Here is a 24,437-nt window from a genome sequence, read left to right on the forward strand (position 1 = left end):
ACATTACTCCAGGTAGCAACTTCTAGGATGTCCCTGGTAGGGACGCCTCTGAGAAAGGCTGTAGAGGTAGATGCAGCCCTGGATGAGTGGGATCTGATCCCCTGTGGGATAGGCTTTCCATGGTGCTTATAGCAGAAATGATGCAATGGCCTATCCATTTAGAAATAGTTTGCTTTGAAATAGCCTTCCCGTCTGCCCCTGCAACAAATGCCACCAGCAGTTCAGATTTCCTTTGAGGTTTAGTCCTGTCCAAGTAGAATCTAAGTTGTCTGTGCACATCTAAGGAGTGCAGTATCCGTTCCCCCTTTGTTTGTGGATTAGGAAAGAAGGTTGGCAAATGAATGGACTGATTAAGAGCCACACTGTATACCACCTTGGGCATGAAGGATGGATTGGTTCTGAGGGACACCCTGTCCGCATGAAAGATGATGAAAGGTTCCACTGCCAAAAGGGCTTGTAATTCAGATACCCTTCTTGCTGAAGTGATTGTTAAAAGGAAAAAATGTTTTCCAAGAGAGAAATTTTAAATCTGCAGTAGCAGCTGGCTCAAAAGGAGGAAGAGTGAGTTTCTCCAAGACAAAGTTAAGGTCCCAGGCTGGGGTTGGAGCTCTCCTGGGTGGTCTCAAATTGTTGGCCCCTCTGAGGAACTGCTTGAGCAGTGGATGAGAGAAGAGGGGAGGTTCTGTGCTACAATGAGCTGAAATGGCTAAGGCGTGGATTTTAACAGAGGAAAAAGAAAGGCCCTTGTGAAGTATCTCAGTTAAATATTGTAAAATCTGAGGTAAATTGGGCGCTGCTGTGCTCATCCCTTTAGACTGGCTCCAGGCACAGAATCTTTTCCATTTTTCAGCATACGATTTTCTAGTACTAGGCCTCCTTGCCTCTAAAATGATATCCATCACAGGTTTACTAAGGGATGGTAAAGGAGAGATTATGTAATTAGCCAGGCTGCAAGGTTAAGTGTTAGAAGCTGAGGGTGCATAATCTGGTTATCCTGCTGAGACAACAGGGAAGGAGAGTCCGAGGCAGGTGCCATGGGGATAACCATGACACACTGCGCAGGAGGGGGTACCAGTGTTAGCGTAGCCAGTCTGGAGCAATCAAAATCATCCTTGGTTTGTCCTGTTTGATTTTTAATAGTACTTTGGAAAGCAGAGGCAGAAGGGGGAAGGCATAGACCTGATAGATTTTTCCAGCTGAAGGAAAGAGCATCCACTTCCCAGGCTTGCTTGTGGGGAGTCCTTGTGCAAAATTTGTCCAATTCGTAGGTCTGGGGAGAGGCAAACATTATATCTGGGCTCCGCCATTTGCTTGTCAACATGTTGAAAATCCTTGGTTCCAGTTTCCACTCGTGTGGGTCCATTAGGTTTCTGCTTAGTACGTCTGCCAGTGTACTTAATTTTCCTGGCAGGAATTGAGCTTGTAGGTGCACTTGGTAGCTCAAGGCTGTGCTCCACAATGCCATGGCTAGTCTGCAGAGTGGGTAAGAATGTGTACCCCCCCTGCTTGTTTATGTACCACATAACTGTGGTATTGTCTGTCATTACCATAAGTTGTCCTGGAATAATGTGGTGCTTGAAGGCTGTCAGAGCATTCTGTACAGCTAACATTTCTTTTTGACTGATATGCAAGTGCATTTGACTTGGGTTCCATTTGCCCTGAATGCACTTCCCTGCCAGTAGAGCCCCCATGCATAGTCTGATGCGTCTGTTAGGGTTTGGGCGGCAGGAGATGGTGTGAAAGGTAGTCCCTTGTTTTGGTGGCAGGCCTCTGCCCACCAAAGGAATTCTAGGCGTAGGCAAGGTATGATAGGAATCATTGCTTCTAGATCCTGAGAATGTTGACACCATAGGCTTTTTAGCAACCACTGTAGTTTCCTCATATGCAGTCTTACATATGGAATTAAAAGAATGCAGGAGGCCATGAACCCCAAGGCTTGCAGTATTTGTCTTGCAGATAGCAGGGTTTTTGTGGCCACTTGTTTGAAGTAGGTTGTCAAATGAATTTGTTTCTCTGGCGTGAGGTAAGCCATCTGGGAAGTTGTATTCAAGCTTGCTCCCAGGAATATGTTGACAGGGTACCAGCTGTGATTTCTTTTTGTTTATGGTGTACCCCAGACAAGTTAGAACCCTTTGTACAAAGGCCAGATGATTCAAAAGTATGTCCTGGCTTTCTGCCTGAATTAGACAATCGTCCAGGTATGGGTATATTTGAATATTTCTTTGCCTGCAAAATGCAATAACTGGAGCTAGGCACTTTGTGAATACCCTGGGCGGACTAGATAAGCCAAAGGGCAGTGCAGAGAACTGATAGTGCATGTAGCCTGCTTTGAAGCGTAGGTATCTTCTGCAAGATTCCTTCATTGGGATGTGCAGGTATGCTTCTTTTAAATCTAGTGTTGCCAACCAGGCATCTTTGCCTACCATAGGAAGTAAATGGTGAAGAGTCAGCATCTTGAAATTTGGAATTTCCAAAAAGGTGCTTAGAGTAGACAGCTCCAGGATAGGACGAAATCAATTGTCTTTTCTGGGTACCAGGAAAAGTCCTGAGTAGAAACCTTGTCCCTTTTCCTCTTTCGGTACCAGTTGAATAGCCCCCATGCTTAAGAGTGAAAGTACCTGTATTTGGGCCCCTGCCGACTGATTTGCGGGTAGGGCCGGCCACCCGCTTGGTGTTGGCAACGTGTGGAAGTGAAATCTGTATCCCTGGGACACTATATTTAAAACCCGTTTCTCCTGGGTAATGAGTTCCCAGTTCTTGCCATCAGGGTAGTTAAATCTGTTTTCAAAATACTTCGATGCAAAAATATACAGACGCTTAATAGTGCGTTGGTTAAATCTAGCACAAAACAGACAGCCAGGCACGTTGTGATCAGGACCTAGGCAAGGAATACAGTATAAATGGAAATCCTTATGAGGTATTTGCTTCCCACAAGTAATACAATTATTAACTTTTTCTGACATTGGTAAAAAGCAAGAAAAAAGGTTCCTCGACGGGGTACTCAGCTTTAGTGAAGACTTCGGTTCTCAAACTCAAACTCGAATAATTCAGTAGTCGGCCGACCGGCACTTGTGAAATGCTTCTGCTTCAGGCACCGCGCGGCAAGAAAGACTAAAGAAAATGGCATCAGCTGCAAGTTTTATTCCCCTAATGACCTGACGTCATGGAAGAGAAGACAGCAACCGACGCAGGACCCAAGACTTTGGAATTCAGGCCGACTGAAAGCAACCTGCCAGCAGATTACCCAAATGTAATGACTGCAACAGTGAAACACGAAGAACATGTTGCCAGTTTCTTGCATGAAGAGCCAGTTTTCCCCCCAAACGGGCGGCTAAAAGTTAAGTGCTTGGTAAGTGTAAAGGGAAATCATTGAGACTGCTTACCATAGGGGGGTGTCTTACTGTTTCCAGATTTTGAGGAGGAGGTACCCTATAGTTTTGTCCTGAAAGTCCCTTGTGTCTGAAACTTGGAGCCTTTGGAATGTCTGGGTTTGACTTGAGTGGCTCTGGAAGGAACTGGAAAGGACCAGTTCTTAGTAGGCCAGTGCCTACTAAATCTTGGAGGTTGCACTTGTAAGAAATCTTTCACAGTTTGCATAAATTTAGCTTTATCTTCCATCTTTTTAAAAACTTCTTCAGCCTTATTACCAAAGAGACGGTCCTGTTGTAAAGGAGCATCCAACAATTTTGCTTTAACATGATCAGGCAGATTTTGCTCTTTGAGCCAAGCATGCCTTCTTAGCACAGATCCAGTTACAGCAGCCCTGCAAGAGGCCTCCAAAGAATCAAAACCACATTGCAAAATATGTTTTCCAACTTGTTAAGCTGAATGCAATAAATCCTGTAAATCTTTGTTTTCCACACAGTCAGAAATCAACAATTGTCTGTTTAAGTAGTCCCATGATATGCTGATGATATTTTAGCATATGAAATTGACAGTTTAATGCCCTGATTGCCAAGGTTGCAGAAGTGTAAACATTCTTACTCCATCTATCCAGTGCCCTGGAATCTCTATCAGAAGGGGTAGGATTTTTAGCTGTAGAAGCCTTAATGCCCTTGGGACTCTGATAAATGGTTTCAGGATCTGCAACAGGATTTTTGAAAAGGAATTTATGGGAGTCAGGGACCCTGTAGTATCTGTCTGGCTTACAAGGAGCCGGAGGCAGAGAATCAGGAGCCATACTAGATTCTGAAAAAACATCAATAATGTGTAGAACAGGAGGTATAGCCAAAGGCCTATGCTGAGGAAGAAGAAGAAAATCCCTAAGTCTCTCTTTAGATTCAGAGAAATTCTGACTTTCCCAGTGGAAATGTTCCCTTACGGTATAAAAGAAAATTCCTCAGGGGGAGAAGCAGAAGGAATGGAATCTTCTGCATCAGAATCCTCATAAGTACGCATAGACAATTCCTGTTCATTAGAAAAGTCAGAAGAAATAGAATCCTGTTCTGAAGATTCATAAACAATGTCTTGCCTAGGTCTCTTAGAAGGGGGTGGCTGGCTACCCCTGATCAGAGTAATTTAATCTTCAGCCATTTTGATCATTTGTTTTTTAGGCATAAGGGCCTGCACATGTGGCCCAGCCATTGTTTTTTAGGCAAAGGTTGAAATTTTGACCTTAGTTTTGAAGATGGCGTTGGTCTAATATACAAATCTGTAGGCCTGAAAACACCCTCAAAAGCCGGTGTCTCATTGCCAGTTATCGCAAACGCTTGATTGCAGTTGTTGCTGCTAAGAGTGGCACAACCAGTTATTAGGTTTAGGGGCGAATTACTTTTTCACATAGGGCCATGTAGATTTGGATAGTTTTTTTTCCTTAATGAATAAAATCATCACTCAAAAACTGCATTTTGTGTTTACCTGGGTTATCTTTGTCGAAAATTTATATTTGTTTGATGATCTGAAACATTTAAGTGTGACAAACATGCAAAAAATAAAGAAATCAGGAAGGGGGCAAATACTTTCCCATTGCACTGCAATCAGCAGGGGTTCCCCTCCTTGTCTGCAGCAGATGTAGCATTTGCCTCAGCGGACGTGGGTAGCCAGCCCTGTATCAGCCTTCATCTAGGTCCTTGGGTTCTTCATTCAACACAATGGAGAACTCCAGAGGAGGCTAGACAGCAGCAGATTCAATGCATGCCTTCTTAGCTTTTTGATTAAGAAGTGGACAAATTCAGGGTGGGTAGATTCAGAGGCCATGGTACCCTCAGCTAACCATTTTAAATGCTGGTTCTCCAGGTAAATGGAAGGGATGACAGATGGCTGTGGAGAGTCTTTAGGATAAATGCTTGACAGACATAGCATGAAGTATGGTCTTGTGTAGCATCCAAAAAAAAAAGTACTTGTAATATCTATCCTTGTAGGGAATGTGACATTTTCCATTTCTACAGGACAGCTAAAAAGGTAACTAAGAATCAAAAACAGGAAGGAAGAGACCCTAGTGGGGCAGTAACAAAACCAAAGTAGTGGGGCCACTTACCTTGAGAAGGGGCAGTAACAAAACCAAAGTAGTGGGGCACTTACCTTGAGAAGGCTCAGTAACAAAACCAAAGCATCAAACATCGTGCAGATCAAATTCAAAGGTAGCATTTGGACTGTTGGCAAAGAAGTTCTGAAGATTATGCACTCATACATCATATATGTACCTCACGTCTTGGACGCAAGATATACATCTAACGTGTGGTGCCTTGAAGGTGTAGCGGGGTTTGCTATGCTGGCCGAACTTTCATCTATCTATGGCAGGATATGCTATCTGTAAAGAATACTGCATCAGTGATAAGGATGGACATCTGGTGTATCAACTTAAAGAGCTCAGCTCAGACCTTGGGGTGGAATCAGTCTCCTAAGTCAGATCTCAAGCTCATTCCTGGGGATGAAACTAGTCTCCCAGTTAGATCACCAGCTCAGAGTTGGGAAATGGAACCAGTCTTCTCCTAATTAGATCATCAGCTTGGACCTGGGGAGGGAACCAGTCACCAAGTCTGATCATCAGCTCAGACCTGGGGAATGGAGCCAGTCTTTTCCTGGTTAGATCACCAGCTAAGACCTGAGAATGGAAACAGTCTCCTACTTAGATCATCAGTTCAGACCTGGGGGAAGAAAAGGACTCCTAGTCAGATCACCACAGGGTATAATCCACCCTCAAACCATGACATTTCACTACTCTCACTGATGTACAGGTTAAGTATAAAAATTGTACAGGAAGAGGATCAACTTTTCAGAGGCCATCAAACAATGGACTATAACTATTCTAGGCAGCAGTCACAGATTTCTTGTAAGAATATTATTTGACTAGGGATATCTGCCTAAAGAAACTAACCAGCTCAGCTTTTTAAACTGACTAACCAACTCTACAGTGTAGCTGATAACATCATTTAGGAAGTCTGACAACAAAATTATTCATTCACATTTTCAAAGAAATGGGGGACTCCCTTAAGCAGGAAGTACGCCAGCAGTTAACAATTAGCCTGTTGTTCGAACAGGTCATACAACTGCTTCCAGGTCTGTGCCCTGGACCCTGTGCAGACAAGCTATTCAAGTCCAGCATGAACATCTTAAGTCTATCCATACTTTAGGAATGCCTGATCCTCTGAGAACTTTTAGTTATGTACTTACCATAACTTCGGATGTATGGGATCCATCTCGCCTACATTCATAACTGATGGGTTCGGAGCTGATCCATCGGCTCCGACTCGGCCACTATATACTAGAACGAAGTCTCTAATTGGCTGGGATACCCCTTATCCCAGAATGCACCACGCCTGCTTCCCCAGATCTTGTTTGTTCGCTTTCATACCTACATCCAGACACAGAGACATACCAGCAACTGTAACAAACTAAAGTCCTTCAAGAGAAAAACTCAGTAAGTAGCAACATTCCCTCTAAATCCAATGGGAAGGGGAAGGAGGGAGACAGAGGATGTGCGAGATGGATCCCATACATCCGAAGTTATGGTAAGTACATAACTAAAAGATGTAATGGGATCCTATCTCGCCTACATTCATAACTGATGGGATAGCGTCCCTAGCACCTAAATCCCAGGTGGCTCATTGGAAAACACTCCTGAGAACTGTGGAACCAAAGGAAGCTCTACCTCGAGAAGCCACATCTATCTTGTAATGAGAAATGAAGGTGTGCAGAAAAGTCCAGGTAGCGGCCGCACAGATATCATCTATCGATAATTTGGAGTGGAATGCTACAGAAGTAGCCATTGCCCTGGTAGAATTAGCCCTGACTGGGAAGGGTAGCTCTTTGCCGGACCGTGAATAAATGAAGGAGATGCAATCTTTAATCCATTTGGCTATGGTGGTTTTAGCCACCAGTTGACCCAACCTATTTTCCGCAAAGGACACAAACAGCTGATCTGACTTTCGTGTCCGATTGGTCCTACTTAAATAAAAACGCAGTTGTCTGTGAACATCCAACTGATGGAAAATATATTCTGCGCTATTGGAGAATTTGGGAAAAAACGCAGGGAGCTCCAAGGATTGTTGAATGCATAAGGGGGATGCTACCTTGGGCAAGAAAGAGGGATTTAACTTGAGGGACACTCTGTCTTTGTGAAAGGTCAAATAAGGAGGATTAGAACAGAGAGCCTGAAGCTCTGAGACCCGCTTGGCAGAGGTTATTGCCACCAAAAAGGCGGTTTTCCAAGATAGAAATTTTATATCACAAGTAGCTGCTGGTTCAAAGGGGCGGGCAGTTAAAGAAGCTAGAACCATATTCAGGTCCCAAGGGGTCACAGGATGAGCTATTGGGGGCCGAAAGAGCCACGCTCCTTTAAGGAAAGATTTGCAAAGCCTGTTTGCCATTAAGGAAGGCTCAAAGGAGACATGAAAATTAGAGATAGCCGCCAGTTGGACTTTAATTGTGGAAACTGAAGAGCCCAAATAAAACAAAGAAGCCAGGAATTCTAAAACCTGAGGTACTGGGGCGTAAGGATCTATACCTCGTTGCTGGGCCCAAAGAGCAAACCTCTTCCATTTGCTGGAATACAGTTTAATAGTGGAAGGTTTGTGAGAAGAGGACAAAATGTGGATGACGTCTGGAGAAAGAGTGTTATCTCTGACTAAGGTTGGAAGTGGAGTAACCAAGCGGCCAACGTCAAGGACCTGAGGGATGGGTGAGACTGTCCCAACTGATGAGTTAACAGGTCGGACACCAGGTCCAGAAACCATGGGCCTTCCACCGCATACCTCAGAAGGAAGGGGAACCAAACCTGACGAGGCCAGTGTGGAGCGATCAAAATCATGTCGCTTCCTAGATAAATCGCCTTCTGTATCACCTTCGGGAGAAGGGGAACCGGAGGGAAGGCGTAAAGTAGACCGGGGGGCCAACTGTGAGCTAGAGCGTCCCTGGGAATCTGCCCCTGAGAGGGAGTCAGAGTGAAGAACTCCCTGCATTTTGCACTGTGAGGGCTGGCGAACAAGTCGCAACAAGGGAGGCCCCACTTGGCGAAGATGTTTGCGGCCACCCTGTCGTTGAGGGACCACTCGTGGGGTAACAAGAAAGTCCTGCTCAGCCTGCCTGCAATCACATTGGATTTCCCCGGAATGTGCGTTGCCACTAGGAAACGCTGGGTAGAAATCGCCCAATGCCACACTCTCATGGCCTCTCGGCAAAGAGGGTAGGACCTGGTTCTGCCTTGCTTGTTTATGTACCAGACTACCGACATGTTGTCGGATAGAATCGCAATAGTACCCCGGGAAAGAGCATGATGAAGTGCTTGCAACGCCAGTAGCACCGATCTCATTTCCAGGATATTGATATGTAAGCGTTTCGTGAACCTGCCACGTGCCTTGGACAGACCTGTCCAGATAATGACCCCCCCACCCTATCTGGGAGGTGTCCGTGGTCACCGTGGCGACAGGAGGCTGAAGAGCAAAGGGTCGCCCCTGGTCCAGGTTGGACCGAAGCAGCCACCAACGTAGGTCCCAACGGCAAACTTCTGTAATCTGGACCAAATGGTTCAAGGGGAGCTCCTGAAAGGACCATTGAACCGACAGTAGCCATTGCAGCACCCGCATGTGCAGCCTGGCTAAGGGGACTAGAAGAATAGTCGAGGCCATCGTGCCCAATAACTGCAGAATCAGTCTGGCCTGAACTCGTGATCTGGGTAACAAGGTTTGAACCTGAGACTGCAGGACCTGAATCCTTTCTACCGGCAAGAATGCCCGCATTCTTCTTGTGTCTAACTCTGCACCTATAAAGGTAATACGCTGAGACGGCTGCAGCACAGATTTTCCCCAATTGAACGTGATTCCTAGTGAATGACCCAAACTGACTGTGGTCATAAGCGCCCGAACTAATAGATGCTTGGAGGTGGCAGTAAGGAGCCAGTCGTCTAGATAGGGAAACACTTGGAATCCTAGACTTCTCAAGTGAGCAGTCACTACTGTCAGACACTTGGTGAACACCCTGGGGGCTGTGGTGAGACCAAAGGGCAGTGCTTGGAACTGGAAATGACTGGCTCCCAGGCGGAAGCGTAAATGACTCCTGGACTCTTGACTTATCAGAATGTGATAGTAAGCGTCCTTGAGATCTATGGAGCACATCCAGACATCCTTCTCCAATAACGGGAGAATGGACTGAAGGGTGACCATTCGGAATTTGGATTTTTTTACAAAGCGATTCAATGATCTGAGGTCCAAAATGGGCCTTAAGTCCCCTGTCTTTTTTGGCACCAAAAATAGTCTTGAGTAAGTTCCTGATCCGATCTGGTCGGCGGGGACAGGCTGGATGACTCCTTTTCTTAGCAGCTTTGAAACCTTGACCGCTGCTTGATCCCGCTGACTGGGTGGCACATCCGGGATTTTCCTGATAGGAAGAGGGGGGGATCTTGATGAAAGGGATGAGATAGCCTCCGGTTATGGTTCGGAGCACCCTCTGATCCTTGATGATAGATTCCCAAGCCTGCGGGTGTTCCGCAAAGCGACCCCCGACTGGCTCCGGAGATGCGCAGTCGGGCCACGTCTCAGGGACGGTGAGCGTAGGATGGACCACAAAAGGAATCACGGTCTCCAGAGTTACGGGGCCTCTGCCGCCTCTGGGGCGGCGTCTTCCTGAATCCCCCCTCGCCTCTAGAGGGGGGAATCACTCGGTGGAGTAGGGAAAGACCTTTGAGATTTCCTGAACCACATTTTCCCTCCTCTCTGGGCCTTGGGGTAAGGTCTAGAGGGAGCGGAAAAACGGGCCCCCACGGCAGTCAAGGTCTTGCCCTCCTGCTCGCACCGAGTCAGTGTGTCCTTCACCTTGGGTCCAAACAGGGAGGACCCATCTAAGGGGGCATCGGTGAAGGAAGACTTGAAGGCCTCCGCAAAGGGACACAAGCATAACCAGGCATGTCTTCTAAGAGCCACGCCTGTTCCCGCTGCTCTACTCGCCCCTTCGGCCGCATATGATATGAGCCTCATGGACGAGTTGACTATCGAAGATAAGGTAGTCATCTGGGCGCCAAGAGTTTGGGCCAACGCCTCAGGAAGATTACCCGTAAGAGACTCACCTAACTCTTTGAGGAGGTCCCTTTGGAGCCTGGTAAAATGACAAAGATAATTCAGCGACCGCAGGGTAAAGGCCACTGAAGAAAGGGTACGCTTCCCGTACCTATCCATGCTCCTGGAATCCTTATTAGGAGGGTGAATAGACGTTGAAGCCTCTGCCACGTCCTGCTGAGTGGCAGATGCCACCACCATCGCATCTACTGCAACTCCTTTAGTCAAAAATTCCTTTTGAGGAGGGGCTGAGAGGAACTTGTTAGGCCTAGCGGGCACCGGTTCCACAGTGTCAGGGTGTTCCCACACCCTTCGAGAAACTAAATCTAGTAATTCATCGAAGGGTGGAAACACCCAGGAGGCGGAGGGCTGGGCCCCAAAAGCCTTGAGGAAGACTGACTCCTCTGCGGAAGGGGTTTTGGACTGCCGATCTCCTCTCTGTCTCAGGATCTCAAGGATATCTGAGAATGAGACATCATCCGAGGACGATTTTGGGGATCCCTCCGCATCATCGAGGTCAGTATCTGATGTGATAGACTCATCCTGGGAGTCAATGTGCTTCCTCTTGCACAATTTGTTTTCTTGGAGGTTCATCTGAAGCGGATTCAGAAGGACCTCCCGGGAGAAGGGAACTCCCCAAGGGGGTATCCTCAGGCCCTGGGGCCCCGCTGTCATGGGAATGAAGCACACCAGAAGCACCAGTTCCCAAGTCTAGGGACGGTGAGGTAGAGACTTGCTGAGCCGGCAAGGACATGGCCAGCGCACTCCTCATGGCCTCAAAAGCAGGACCTCCAGACTCTATGGAGGACACAGGCTGAGAGACCATGACGGTACCGGGAATCCCTGCGGCCGACGCTCCGAGGGGAAGACTAGGCACCGAAGCTACCAGTTCCAAAGTGTCCCCCTCGGCCCCGTCCGAGGAAGTCCCGGTACCGAACCCTGACACTGAGGACAGGGTAGGAATGATGGTCGGAACAGAGAAGCTCCGAGGGAGTCTCGGTTCCGATTGGACAACTCTGCTCCGCTCTACCATCACCGACTCCAATGGCTCCGAGGAGGTTGGAGGAGGAATCAGATGCGTTGAAGTGGGGACTGGCTCCGGAGCCGAGTGGGCTGGAGCCGAGACCATTTTTGCAAAAACTGGGGACTGGAAAAGCCTCTGGATAACTCTGTCCAAATCTGAGTCTGACAACCTGGAGGATTTAGAGGAAATAGATGGGGGCTGAGACGACTTCTCTCTCGGCTCCGATAGACCAGGGGACCGGCTCCGAAACGGCTCCAACACCATCGGCACCGGATCCGGAACCGTATGAATAAGCATCGGCGCCGAAGGGAACTTCGGGGCCGGGGGGGGGGGGGTCTGAGCTGCACACCTCCACCGGCTCCGAGACCAAAGGAGCCGAAGCAGGTGATTCGCCTCTCGATCCCCCAACCTGCGGCTCCGACACCAATGGATCCGAGGAAAGAGGTACCGAGGCAGACCCTTCCACCCGAGGCTCCGAAGCCATTGGAGCCAAGGAAGAAGAGGTCGACCTATGCTTCTTGGAAGTCGGTTCCGACGGACTGGTCGGAGCCGACGACCTTTTCTTTTTAGAAGCTGGAGAGGAAGGAGAAGCCAAAGCTTCCTCAAAGGAGGGCTTAATAAGGCCCTTAAGGATCAATTTATTTTTTCGTTCTTGAAGGACCCTAGAGGAAAAAGCATGACAAACACTACATGTTTCCTGCAAATGTTTCGGTCCTAAACAATATACACAAACAGCATGGCTATCAGTAAGAGACATTTTGTAGTTGCACTTGGTGCACTTTTTAAAACCAGACTTCTGCTCTTTCGACATCCTATCAGACAACTATTTCCCACAACGAAAAGCAAACCTTAAAGTAGGGCACGGGCCCTTTTGACTCAAAAAACGGGACTGGCCCGAGATACAAAACGGGCAGAAGCCCTCTAACTTAAACGGGCTTAGCCCGATAATTCAGGACGTACAGAGATACAAAATCAACACACTCACAAACAAATAAGGGCAAGGGCCCTCTAACTTAAACGGGCCTTGCCCGGTATGTAGAAAAAAATACCAATCACACCAAAACAGGTTACACACACACGTAAAGCTGTTAAAACAGCTGTTTGTTAAATTTGTGAAGAAAACCCTAGGTCAAAAGACCAAAAAGTAATGAAAAAACCACTTAGCTCCAGCCAAGTCGAGACCACGTCCAACTTGAAAAGCGGCAAACGAGATCTAGGGAAGCAGGCGTGGTGCATTCTGGGATAAGGGGTAGCCCAGCCAATTAGAGACTTCGTTCTAGTATATAGTGGCCGAGTCGGAGCCAATCAGTTATGAATGTAGGCGAGATAGGATCCCATTACATCCAACACTTTTCATCAGTTTTAAAGGAAGTGATGAAAGTAAAACTTCTCAGGAATTCCGTTGTACATCCGGGTAGTCTATGCAGTTACAACCCTCTTGCACACTACGCTTTCTTGGAAAGATCATCCAGAATGTGGGAAATAAGCAAGATGTAGCCTTCTTAGAACATCACAGAACCTGGAAGAGACCGCACTCACCCCAGTGGTTAAAAATCTGCTCCTGACTAGACAAAAAGATTTAAATCAACACTGTTCCTACTTGATATTTCTGCTTTATTATGCTTTTTTTTCTTTCCCATGTATGATGACCATTAATCCTATTCCCTTTCATCCATTAAAAAGCAAGAAGGGGGCTTAAGCATTTCTGCCAACCTGACACCAGTGAGTGCTAGTTTTACAGCCTTTGAACAGTATCATTTTTACAGTTGTAGAACGCATTATTACCCCAACCCTCATAGTCACAGCCAGAGTATCAGCCTCCTGAAGACGTACACGAACCAGCTCTGACTGCAGCACACAGTGCTTGGTGGGCATATACCTGTCACTGTCTCAATGCTGCTGCTGACAAATGCCTTATGAGACAACCTCAAATGGATATCGACACAGTAGATTTAGTTTTCTCCTAACCTACTGGACGTATATCAGCCACTCATTTCCCACCTTCCAAAGTGGACTCTTCCTGAGCTTGGGTCACTAAGTGATCCATGTCATCTGGGTTATCCCTTACAATTGGTGAGCAGGCCTGAGCTCTGCACAGATTCTGATACACTGGTCATGTGATCTTTTTGGAGAACCAGAAAAACTGCTGAGGGGATTCTGAACAATTCTTAAATGCCTCATCTGTTATATGCCTGAAACACTCAGACAGTGGCTTTCAGCCCCTGAGCTGCTGGTACCAAAGAGTTCCAAAACTGAGTCCTCTTCTACTCGCGAAGTACATGCTGCCACTTGGGAATCACAGCACTGATTCGCCTATACAAGGGTGCACCTGCTGCCCCTACTGGCCCTGTCAGAAGCTCCACTCAGTTGACATGAACAGACAGCAGCTCCAGAATGAGGCTATTGTCATATGGACTGAGGGCCTCTTCCTATCAGGCCCATGATCTGTATGATTTTATACCTTGGCAGCTCAGTGAATAAATATCTGATGCTACAATTAGGAGGTGCCTCAAGACATACCGCCTACACAAGGCCTTGTGGGACCTTTCTTGATTTTAGTCAATATGACTTCTTTCTGTTGTATTTACCTCTCTCACGTTTCATCAACTTTAAATTTTGTAATGTGTCATGAATCTAGCTTTACAGGCAAACAACAAAACAAACCATAGAACTAACTGACAGGCTGTTGGATACTGAACATGCAAACAAATTTTCTACAACTTGAGTATCATGATCCACACTGTGCAAATGCCAGAAAAGCAGCGAGCGGCACAGAGGCAATGAAAAGCAGCGAGCGGCACAGAGGCAATGAAAAGCAGCGAGTGGCACAGAGGCAATGAAAAGCAGCGAGCGGCACAGAGGCAATGAAAAGCAGCGAGCGGCACAGAGGCAATGAAAAGACGCGAGCGGCACAGAGGCAATGAAAAGCAGCGAGCGGCACAGAGGCAATGAAAAGCAGCGAGCGGCACAGAGGCAATGAAAAGCAGCGGCACAGAGGCAATGAAAAGCAGCGAGCGGCACAGAGGCAATGAAAAGCAGCGAGCGGCACAGAGGCAATAAAAAGCAGCATGCGGCACAGAGGCAATGAAAAGCAGTGAGAGGCACACAGGCAATGAAAAGCAGCGAGCGGCACAGAGGCAATGAAAAGCAGCAAGCGGCACAGAGGAAATAAAAAGCAGCAAGTGGCACAGAGGAAATAAAAAGCAGCAAGTGGCACAGAGGCAATGAAAAGCAGCATGCGGCACAGAGGCAATGAAAAGCAGCATGCAGCACAGAGGCAATGCACTCTAGTCCAGCAAGGGATGCCGGGGCAGAAATCTTCCTAAATGCAGTTCCGAGAAAAAGAAGAAAATGCTGACTGTAGAAAGCAGAAGAAATCCCAACAAATGGACTTTGGAGTTTTTCCAAGTAAAATCACTTAGCACTTTCTAATTAATTTTAAGTACTGTTTAAAACCTTTTGGTGAGCAAAGGTATTTGTTAAATTTCATAGATGAATGAGCAAGCTAAAGCACTAATGGATATTTTTTCCAGTGCAGCTGTGAATATGTTTTCAAGCTTACTCCATATTCTTCCACACAAGACTTAAGACTTAGTCTCTCTAACACCTCAGCACTCTCAACTCAGACCGTTGGGAAATGAGAAAAGCACATTCAGGCCCGCATTGAAAATGTTTTCATTTCAGAATAAATGAATTTTAAATCGGAAGCAACAAATATGACAATGCAACAAAAAACAAGAAATGGTCCTTCCGAGCTGAATATGTGGCATCAACACAATGCATGATAAAAACAAAGCTAGCAGCCCACCTGCACAGTAAAAACGCACGCATTACCTGAATACTGGCAGTGTGATTCGGCATTCCAGATGACAACGATATCAGCACTATAATAAAAAGAAAAGAATAAACCGTTAAGAAGCAATAAAAATGCAAATGTCACCACTGACAAAGGGACCTGAAAGACCCCCAAAACTTCTATAATACACCTGTTGTACCATTGCTAATACAGTTACAATTCAATGACACTTCTACACCATCAAGGAAGTAAATAGGACAACTTATTTTAAGGTTCACATGTCATAACAATTACTGCTTTTAGCAAGTGTTCAATGTCAAAAGTAGGTGATATACATACTGGTCCCCAGTGACATGACTTGATACAGCAAACATGTTATGTGAACATGACCAAATTACATAGTTGAATGAAACGATTTTAAAAAGAGGGGTAAATCCAGGTTTAGACATAAGTAAAGGCACAGTAAAAATAATAAACTGAATAATTCCATCTTTTTCATTACCCACTGACAGGAAATATCTTTTAACAAACCATTAAAATAAGAGGAACATGAAAATCTATTTATCAGGAAGGAGCATAGAAAGGTTTTACTCAAGGAATTCAGCAGAATAATGCAATAATAACCCCACAGTGTCTTAGTCAGAAACCTGCCCCACTGGCTAGTTTAAACAGATATGTAGGCAAATATGGAACCTTTCCACTGGGGAAATGCTTTTCCCCCCTCCAACCTGTGCACTACTCTGGGTGAACTCAGCAAAAAGTACAGTTGTGTACACTTACCATAAATGTAGATGTTCGAGTGTATTCACTGTCGCAGTATACATAAAGTACAGTTGTGTACACTTACCATAAATGTAGATGTTAGAGTGTATTCACTGTTGCAGTCATTACATTTGGGTAATCCTGCTGGCAAGTTGCCGTCAGTCGGTCTGAATTCCAAAGTCCTGGGTCCTGCATCGGCTGCTGTCGCCCCTTCCCTGATGCCAGGTCATCAGGGGTATAAAAGAAGCGGCCAACGCCATTTTCTTTAGTTTTTCTTGCCCCAGATGTCAGGTGCCCCCTAAAAGGGTAGCCAGAATTTATATATATATATATATATATATATATATCTATATATATATATATATATATGTGTATATATATATATATATATATATATATATATATATGTATATATATATATATATATATATATATATATAAATACATGCACCAATATTCATCTACAAGCAAATACAACACACAGGTTGTATAAATCAGATAAGGAAAGATAGGTTCCTTAAGAAGAAAAGGGGGAAGGCGGGTGGGTAACCTCGACTGCAACAGTGAATACACTCAAACATCTACATTTATGGTAAGTGTACACAACTGTACTATGTTCTTCGCGTTTCACTGTTGCAGTCATTACATTTGGGTAGAGTCCCAAAGCTATGGATGGGAGGCTGGAGCGAAACAGCATTAGGAGCGGCTATGAGGCCCTGCAGAACTGCAGTGGCAAAGCCTGCCCTGGGTTTAGAGTAGAGAGGCAGATAATAGTGCTTTGTAAAGGTGTGCACTGAACTCCAAGTAGCAGTCTCTAAAATGTCCCTGGTGGGTACTCCCCTGAGAAAGGCTGCTGAAGTGGCTGCAGCTGTGGTTGAATGTGGCCTAATGCCCTTAGGCACTGGCTTGCCATGGTGTAAGTAGCAGAAACGAATGCAGTGGCCTATCCACTTTGAAATAGTCTGCTTTGAGATCACCTCTCCTTGTGATCCTGCAGCATATGCCACTAGTAATTGCTCTGTCTTTCGGAAAACTTTGGTTCTGTCCAAGTAGAATCTAAGCTGTCTATGTCCAAAGAATGCAGAATTCTCTCCCCCTTGTTCTGTGGATTTGGATGAAAAGTTGGCAGATGAATAGTTTGGTTAAGAGCCACACTGGACACCACCTTAGGCATAAATGTTGGGTTTGTCCTCAGAGCGACCCTGTCTGGATAAAAAACGATAAAAGGTTCCACTGCCATGAGTGCCTGTAGCTCTGAAACTCGTCTTGCAGAAGTTATTGTTAGGAGCAGAGCGGTTTTCCAAGATAAAAACTTTATATCAGCGGTAGCAGCTGGCTCAAAAGGAGGCAGGGTGAATTTTTCCAAGACACAGTTGAGGTCCCATGCAGACATTGGTGATCTCCTTGGAGGCCTTAAATTTTTGGCTCCTCTGAGGTACTGTTTTAATAAGGGATGAGAAAAGATTGGTGGCTCTGTATTGTAATGAGCCGAAATGGTAGAGGCATGAATTTTAATAGATAAAAAAGATAGGCCTTTGTCCAGCATCTCAATTAAGTATTGCAGAATCTGAGGAATATTTGGCACAGCTGTACCAGTTCCTTGTGCCTGGTTCCAAGCACAGAATCTCTTCCATTTTCCAGCATAAGATTTTCTAGTACTAGGCCTTCTGGCCTCCAAAATGACATCCATCACAGCTTTACTGAGAGATGTATTTTGTATGACTACATTATCCGCCATGCTGCCAGGTTTAAAGTCCTGAGTTGGCTGTGCAGGATCTGACTGTTTTGCTGGGACAGTAGATGAGGTATTTGAGGTAAGGTCCAAGCTGAGCATTGAGACAAGTTTTTTAGGATTGGAAAAGTACAGTTTTGTACCTACCATAAATGTAGATATTCGAAGATCCACATTGCTGCAGTCCTTACACTTGGGGTAGTCCGCTGTCCTCGGTCGGCCCGAATATCAAAGTATAAGGCTGACGTCGGACAAGGCGCATTAGACTGACATCAGGACGTCAGGGTACAAATGCGCATGACCGACGTCATATCCTCAGTCTTTTCTTGCCCCAGATGTCAGAAGACCCTAACAAGAAAGGTCAAAAACCCAAAGACAACAAACAATCAACCAACCACCCTAGCACTAATAATATGTACAATATATACAATATACACAATATTTACAATCCAACCCACACAACCGCCTCTAACTACAGAGGGAAGGAGGGAGGGTATTGGACTGCAGCAATGTGGATCTTGAACATCTACATTTATGGTAGGTACAAAACTGTACTATGTTCTTCATCTCACATTGCTGCAGTCCTTACACTTGGGTAGAATCCCAAAGCACAGGTAAGGGAGGATGGCACAACTATAAAGAAGCAGGAGCTGCCAAAATGCCCTGTAAAATAGCAGTGGCAAAACCAGCCCTAGATTTAGAGTAAAGTGGAAGGTGATAATGCTTAGAGAAGGTATGCACTGAACTCCAGGTAGCTGCCTCCAAGATATCTTTAGTTGCCACCCCTTAAAAGCTGTCGAAGTGGCAGTAGCCCTAGTGGAATGAGGCCTAATCCCAGCTGGAACCTCCTTGCCATGATGGGAATAACAGAAAGCAATGCAACACCCAATCCACCTAGAAATAGTTTGTTTTGACACAGGCTTGCCCTGAGAACTCAAAGCAAAAGAAACAAATAACTGCTGAGACTGCCTGAACCCTTTAGTTCTGCTCAAATAATATCGCAACTGCCTGTGTATATCCAAAGTGTGCAAAATATTTTCCCCTTTATTTTGGGGGTTTGCATAAAAGGTAGGCAAATGAATAGTTTGGTTTAAAGCCACACTAGAAACCACTTTAGGCATAAAGGAAGGATTAGTACGCAAAGATACCCTATCCTTATGGAAAATTAAGAAAGGCTCAGCTGCCATAAGGGCCTGTAATTCAGAAACCCTTCTCGCAGAGGTAATGGCTAACAAAAAAGCAGTCTTCCATGATAAATATTTCAACTCAGCAGTAGCTGCAGGCTCAAAAGGTTGTAGAGTGAGTTTCTCCAACACAAAATTGAGATCCCAAGCAGGAGTAGGAGCTCTTCGTGGGGGTCTTATATTCTTTGCCCTCTAAGGAATTGCTTAAACAAAGGATGAGAAAACAATGGTGGGTCACAATCATAGTGAGCAGAAATTGCTGCAGCATGAATCTTAATAGAAGAGAAGGACAAACCTTTGTCCAGTAACTCAGTAAGATATTGAAGAGCCACACTTAAATTAGGCTTAGAAACATCAAATGCTTTTGCTGCACTCCAAAATAAAAATCTCTTCCATTTATCTGCACACTTTCCTTGTACTAGGCCTTCTGGCCTCCAAAATAACATTCAAAACTTGCTGTGGAAGCTGAAACCCTCCAGGGTTTAAAACAGAATATGCCAGGCTGTCAGGTGAAGAGAGTGAAGTTTGACATTGAGTAAATGACTGTTCTCCTGAGACAGCAGGTGTGGAATCGAAGGTAAAGGCCAAGGCGGCTCCCGTACCAGACTTCTCAGTAGTGGGTACCAATGCTGTCGAGGCCAATCTGGAGCTATTAAAATCATCTTCGGTTTGTCCTGTCTGACCTTCAGAAGTACCTTTGGGAGGAGAGGCAGAGGTGGAAAGGCATACACATGAAGATTGCTCCAATTGAATGAAAGAGCATCCACTTTCCAGGCTGTGGGATGAAAACTTTTGTGCAAAACTTTGGCAGCTGGTAGTTTAGTGGAGAAGCGAACAGATCTATGTCTGGAGTTCCCCATGACACTGTCAATTTCTGAAAAACTTGAGGATCCAATTTCCACTGTGGGGATCCATTATTTGTCTGCTCAACACATCTGCTAAGGAGTTCTGTGCTCCCGGCAGAAACCTTGCCTGAAGATTTAGCTGTAAACTGAGAGCAGTCTCCCACAAAATCATTGCTTGTCTGCACAGAGGATAAGAATGTGTTCCCCCTTGCTTGTTGATGTACCACATGACAGTTGTGTTGTCTGTTAGAATCAACACCTGCCCTGGAAGAAGTAAATCCTTGAAAGCTATCAATGCAAATTGGACTGCTAACATCTCCTTCAGATTGATATGTAGATGTAGAAGTCTGGCAGGCCACTTGTCTTGTACCCACTTTCCATTTAGATGAGCTCCCCAAGCTTTGTCTGAGGCATCTGTCGTTAGAATCTGACTCGCCTCTGGCCGGGTCACAGAGAGTCCCTTGTTTAGGTGACATTCCTGAGCCCACCACAAAAATTCCTTTTGAATGCAAGGTATTATCTGAATGACAGTGTCCATATCCTGGCAGTGCTGTGTCCATAGATTTTTGAGATACCATTGTAGCTTCCTCATATGCAGTTTGGCATTGGGAAGCACCAGAATACAAGATGCCATGAACCCCAAGGCTTGAAGGACTGTCCTTGCAGTCAGCCTGGACTGATGAGACAATTGATGGAAGTAAAGAGAAAGATTCTGTTGTTTGTCCGGGGTCAAAAGGCCATCTGGGATGCTGTATTCAGTCTCACACCCAGAAAGCACATGTCCTGAGAGGGTACTAGACTGTACTTTATTTCGTTCACAGAATACCCCAGGCATCTTAGCACTGCTATCACAAAATGTAGATGATGAAGAAGTTCGTCCTTTCCTTGAGCCAGAATCAGGCAATCGTCCAAATAAGGATAGATCTGTATTCCTCTTAGCCTGAAGAAAGCTATCACTGGAGCCAGAACCTTCGTGAACACTCTGGGCGCAGTAGATAAGCCAAAGGGCAATGCAGAGAACTGATAATGAGAAGTCCCAGCCGAAAACGTAGATACTTCCTGCAACTTAGCCTGATAGGAACATGAAGGTAAGCCTCCTTGAGATCCAGAGTCACCATCCAGTGATCTTTGCCCAGCAGAGGTAAAAGCTGTTGTAACGTCAACATTTTGAACTTGGGAATGTCCAGATAAGTGTTGAGGATAGATAAATCCAAAATTGGTCTCCACGTGTTCCCCTTCTTTGGTACTAGGAACAGGCGAGAATAAAATCCTAGGCCCACTTCTGACAGAGGGACCGGTTGTATGGCCCCTATTTGGAGCAGCAGAGAAATTTGTTTGTGAGCCTCTAGTCTTTGCTGAGGAGGAACGTCTGGCATGCCTTTGAAAGGAGGCAAGGTATGGAAATAAAACCTGTAACCTCGTGTATGATATCCAGTACCCATCTGTCTTGGGTAATTAAACTCCAATTTTCCTTGAAAAGTGCCAACCTTCCTCCCAAAGGTGCTGCCAGACGAGAAGGCTCTGGCAGCTGAAAAGGTAGGTCATTGGGTCTGTTTACGAAAGGACTGACCCCTACCCTCACCAGAAGACTGTGCAGGTGAACTCCCTGTTCTAGGCCTGAAAGAGCCCTGAGCTCTGCCCCTACCACGTCTAGACCTACCCCTAGACTGGGAATCATAAGAAGGATACGTCCACCCCTTGGTAGGCCAATTTCTGCTAAACTTTGGAGGCTGAACCTGCAAAAAATCTTTAACAGTCTGCATAGACTTAGCCTTGTCTTCCATTTTCTTTAAGACTGCCTCAACAGGTGAACCAAACAACACATCAGATTGTAAAGGAGAATCTAAAATCCTCGTCTTAACATGTTCAGATAAATTCTGATCCCTCAGCCAGGCGTGCCTGCGTAGAACTGACCCAGTGGCAGCCACCCTGGACGAGGCCTGTACAGCATCAAAACCACATTGCAAAGAATGCTTACCCACTTGTTCAGAGACATGTACCAAATCTTGTAACTCTTTACACTCAATACCTTCCGCCAGAGCATCTACCTTAGACTTCAACTGAGAAAGTAGATAGTTTTGGTATTTCAACATGTGAAACTGGCAATTCAGAGCCCTCATAGCTAGGGTGGAAGAAGTATAGACTTTCTTTCCCCACCTATCCAAAGCCCTGGCCTCTTTATCTGGAGGAACCGGATTTTTAACAACAAGCCTTAACCCCTTAGGCCCCTGACTGACAGTTTCTGGGTCGCCCTAGGACTCTTAAAAAGATACTTATGAGCTTCAGGCACCCTATAGTACCTATCCGGTTTAACAGGAGCAGGAGGCAAAGAATCAGGATTAAGAGAAGCCTCTGCAAACACATCCTCCACAACATCCAGAACAGGAGGTATAGCCAAGGGCCTATGCTGGGGTAAAAACAAAAATTCCCTAAGCCTTTTCCTGGAATCAGAGAAGTCCTGACCTTCCCACTTAAAATGCTCCCTCATGGAATGAAGAGTCTCTGAAAAAGAAAAATCCGCAGGAGGAGAAGCAGAAGGAGTAGAATCATCCACATCAGAATCAGAATAAGGAGAATACTCCTGCAAGTCTTCAGCCGAAGACTCTGAAACATCTGAAGCCTGCTCAAAACTCCCAACTCAGGTTCCACCCTAGGCCTCTTATCAGGGGGGGCAAAGAACCTCTAATCAAAGTAATCAAATCTTCTGCCATTTTAAGCATATGCTTCTTGGGCACAGATCCTGAAGAACTAGGAGTGACCCCAACTGAAGCTAAACCTGGCCTGCCTCTGGGGGAAGCCTTGGAAACAGAAGGAGAAGGCCTAACCACCCTAGGAAGGGAGGGGAGTACAGTAACCTGAGAAGCCCCTTCTGCCTGACCTGCCTCCTGAGAGGCCACATCCTGCAATAACAAGGTCTCCCCCTGGGACTCCAGAGAAACCTCCGGTGGAACCACCGGCTCCACCGACACCTCTAAAGAACCGGCATCCGGTACGGACGACTCATCTTGCCTGGACTTAGCTGCTTTATCCTTGCGCTTCTTCGAAGAAGCGGGCGTCGGAGCATCCGATGGCATATTGTAATTGCACCGCTTCCCGAAGACTAACCTGGCACAGTCTAACCTTCTCTTAATAGTGCGCTTATTGAATCTAGCACAAAAGCGACACCCAACAACGTCGTGCTCAGGCCGTAAGCAAGGAATACACAAAGTATGGTAATCTCTATGCGGTATCTGTTTCCCACAAGAAATACAGTTATTCACTTTTTCTGACATCCGGTAAACCACTGAGGCAAGAAAAAACTAAAATATTCCCAACGGGTACTTAGCCAACTTTGACTCGGTCTGAAACTCCGAATTCGAAAAATTTCAGAACGCCGAACGGCACTTGCAACGCTGCTTCTGCATCGGACCATGCGGCAAAAAAGACTGAGGATATGACGTCGGTCATGCGCATTTGTACCCTGACGTCCTGATGTCAGTCTAATGCGCCTTGACCGACGTCAGCCTTATACTTTGATATTCGGGCCGACCGAGGACAGCGGACTACCCCAAGTGTAAGGACTGCAGCAATGTGAGATGAACATCCAGTACTGGCGGGGCCAGTCTGGGGCAATCAGTATCATTTTTGGCTTCTACTGTCTGACCTTTAGGAGTACCTTGGGGAGGAGAGGAAGTGGGGAACAGGTTTTTCCAACTGAAAGATAGGGTGCCACTTACCATGCTTGTCTGTGATAAGTCCTTGTGCAGAAACTTTTTAGTTGGTAGTTGTGAGGGGAGGCAAATAGATCTATGTCCAGGCATCCCCATTTCCTTGTTATCATGCTGAAGACTTGTGGATCCAGTTGCCACTCGTGGGGATCCATGAGGTTTCTGCTTAGTTCGTCTGCCAGAGTATTTTTCCTTCCTGGCAGGAATTGCGCCTGCAGATGTACTTGGTAAGTTAATGCTGTGTCCCACAAAGTCATGGCTAGTCTGCAAAGGGGGTAAGAATGTGTGCCCCCCTGCTTGTTTATATACCACATGACCGTGGTGTTGTCTGTCTTTATCAGTAGTTGTCCCGGATGGCGTAGGTCCTTGAAGGCTGTCAGGGCATTCTGAACATCTAGCATCTCTTTTTGATTGATATGTAGATGCACTTGGGTTGAGGCCCATGTGCCCTGAATGCATTTTCCTGCCATGTGGGCCCCCCAGGCATAATCTGATGCATCCGTTGTTAGTGTCTGCCTGGCTGGGGGTAATGTGAATGGCTGTCCCTTGTTTTGGTGACAAACCTTTGCCCACCATCGAAACTCCTGTTGCAGGCAGGGAATGAGAGTAATCATAGTTTCCAGGCTGTGGCAATGTTGAGTCCAAACACTTTTTAGGTACCATTGAAGTTTCCTCATATGCAGTCTTGAATATGGAATTAGTAGGATGCAGGATGCAGGATGCCATGAAGCCCAAAGCTTGCAGAATTTTTCTTGCAGATAACTGGGCCTTTGTTGCCAACATTTTGAAATAGGTAGTCAGTTGCCTTTGTTTGTCTGGCGTGAGATAAGCTATCTGGGCAGTGGTATTTAAGCTTGCACCCAGGAATATTATCTCGAGAGGGTACTAGTTTTGATTTCT

At 45.8% G+C, this 24,437-nt stretch overlaps 1 protein-coding gene and 1 long non-coding RNA gene across 2 annotated transcripts in view; one reads left to right on the forward strand and one right to left on the reverse strand.

Annotated features, from left to right (window-relative positions):
* AP3D1 (adaptor related protein complex 3 subunit delta 1) overlaps positions 1-24,437 on the forward strand; it is a 3,080,434-nt gene that overhangs the window by 761,176 nt on the left and 2,294,821 nt on the right. The window lies entirely within an intron of this gene.
* Positions 1-24,437, reverse strand: part of LOC122788425 — a 76,423-nt gene that overhangs the window by 33,457 nt on the left and 18,529 nt on the right. Inside the window, exon 2 of the long non-coding RNA XR_006362659.1 lies at positions 15,346-15,395. This is a non-coding gene — a long non-coding RNA (uncharacterized LOC122788425). The remainder of the gene's footprint in view (positions 1-15,345; positions 15,396-24,437) is intronic.

Source organism: Protopterus annectens, chromosome 13.part0 (assembly GCF_019279795.1).
Source record: "Protopterus annectens isolate FY-2018-M chromosome 13.part0, PAN1.0, whole genome shotgun sequence".
Taxonomy (NCBI): Eukaryota; Metazoa; Chordata; order Ceratodontiformes; family Protopteridae; genus Protopterus; species Protopterus annectens.